Below are 2,682 nucleotides of genomic sequence, written 5' to 3'. Positions count from 1 at the left end.
GTTATTACCCAGTTACTATAATAATTGCATAACACAGGAAACAGTGTACACTGTAGCCTATATTATGGTATTGTGGGACAACTTTACTTTAGTTTTACAAAAGCGATGCTTGAAGAATGCCCTGGGAGCTGACAGCCATGTGTACTGAATGTTTTTGAGTGATTTTTTATTTATTTTTTTAAGAATTAACAATGATTAGTTATAGAGAATAGATAATTATTCTAGAACTCAGCTTAGAATATTAGAATAGAATTATTGCAGCACATAGTACCAATACTACTGTATATTCCTGCAATATAGGAATATTACAGGACCTCATTTCTACCAAAAAGACTCAAATAAAATAGATTTTATTTTGTGAAAGGATTTTACAAACGAAAATAAAAGTAGATGCTCGACAAGCTCCGTCTCAGAGTTCTTTGGCGTAGGCCCGGTCCTCCGTCCGGGTCTGAAAGTTAGCTGGTAGGTCCTGCCTGATGATAGAGGCAGGGGCGGAGCCTACCCCCAAAAAGTAAGGAATATGAGATGAATTCCGTACGTACCTATGAGGATTCTGAAAAGCATGCAGGAGAATTAGTAAAAATAGGGAAGACAATTAGACAACTTCTTATGTTAAAATCTTTAATGCTTATCGAAGGTGCAGTATGTGAGAGACTAAAACGACGAGATATGCTGAGATAAAGATAATTGATTTTATCAAGATCGAGAGTGAAAATGTCACTATACGTGAGCTGAGCTTATCTTCTAAAAATGAACAGAAGCCACGTCTTGCCGCGAAAGTTGAGGTGTAGATTGCCTCGATAGGCTGGGATGTTAAGCTGCATACATCCGGGGTATGAAGATAGGGCGAAAATAAAATAAGAAATAAAAGAAATTAATTAGCACCAGCCCACGTCTTTCTTTAAAAATAGGTCCGTAATTGACCTTACATTTATAAATGATAAGGGCTGTCACCAGGCGACTTTGCGAGGAGCTACGATAGGCCGAGATAACACATTGGGATGATGGCAATCAGGGAAGCTACGATATGCGTTGATGCACAAAGGCCGCGATTGGCCATGAAATATTTAGCTTTAGCGTACAATCATGAAAGCTCGTTCGATGCCTCAATAGGCTGAGTTCATGCATCAGAACCGAGATTAGTTGAAAGCTTCGATATTGTAATAGGCTATGTTTAGCCATGAAACAATGACAGGGGTCGTAAAATAGGTCCGTGATTGACCTTACATTTATAAATGATGATGGCTGTTGCCAGGCAGGGACGCGGGAAGTGGGGGTGCTGGGGGTGCTGCAGCACCCCCTGTTTTCACAGAATTGTAAATGCAACGCATATGTTAGTTCATTAAAATTTATTAATTTTTAGCATTTAGTCATTTATTTGTAATAAACACTTTAAGTGGGCTATTTAAAAATTGTTGTATATGTTAAATTATGTTTTTAAAACATAAGCGCAGAGTGTAGGCTATTGTGTGTGTCGAAAGAATTTGCCCGCAGCTGCAAAAAAAAAAAAAAAAAAAAAAAAAAGTCAAAAACCCCACTGTTAGTGTTTTGTAAGGAACAGGCAAATATGTAAAATATAGCAGGATACATTTTAATTGTTTACTAATAAAACAGTTATTTTTTTTATGTCAGTGTCGGCTAGACAGATGAAGTTGACGACTCGCGATCTTCGCAGCGCCAGAGAGAAATGCACATTTCATACGAATTAGGCCTACATAAGCAGCGCAGTCTGTTTTCTTTCGTTTTGAATTGTTCTGCTTAAAAGTAGACATTTCAAGCTATCTATATGTCTCAGGTCTGTGAGGCAATAGGCTACCTTATAGGCCTACGCTGAGTTTCGGTTCATTTATGAGACGAGCTCCAGGTTCGCCAGCGCCTCCGTGTAATGATTATCTATTTTCTAATTGCCTTCTTATTTATTAAACTCAGACAATTTTTTTATGAAACATCGATTAAAATTAAGATACAATTAATACAAAACGAAATTAAATTTAAAGACAGGCTTTGTGCTTTCAGTTTGAGGTCTCTGTGAAAGTTTTAAAACATTCGTTTAGTGCCGCTTTAGAGCGCTCACGTCCGTAGCGGAGAACTGTCTGTAACGTTTTTTTTTTTTTTTTAGCTATAGGGGCGGCCTATATGTTTTTTCTTCCTCGTGACGCATTTTTTGACTGATATGCGACTCTGGAGCGACTTATAAAATAGGCTACGGTAAGTTATTTATTATTTTTGTGCAAATGTCCCATCCTTTAAGGATTAATTTATGTCCCGTTGACCGGTCCATTGCGTTACGAATAAAAGCAGAATCAAAGTCAAAAATGTGATGTGCAGTCAGGTTTGAGTGTGCGCTATTTGAACAAGTGTTCTCACTGATACGCTTGTTGTGATTCGCGGAGATTTTACGAGTTTTATAGTCTTGATATTGTTTAATATACCCCCCCCCCCCCCCCCCCCCAAAAAAAAAAAATCAGCACCCCCAACCTAAAATCTCTTCCCGCGCCCCTGTTGCCAGGGCGACTTTTCCGAGGAGCCACGATAGGCAGAGATAAGACATTGAGATGATTACAAGCAGGAAAGCTACGATATGTGTTTATGAACAAAGGCCGCGATCGGCCATTAAATATTTGGCTTTAGAGTGCAATGAAAGCTCGTACAAGTGATGCCTCGATAGGCAGAGTACGCGTC

The sequence above is a fragment of the Leuciscus leuciscus genome (genome assembly GCF_965113295.1).
Source record: "Leuciscus leuciscus genome assembly, chromosome: 2".
Lineage (NCBI taxonomy): Eukaryota > Metazoa > Chordata > Actinopteri > Cypriniformes > Leuciscidae > Leuciscus > Leuciscus leuciscus.
Note: the sequence above shows the minus strand (reverse complement) of the source record.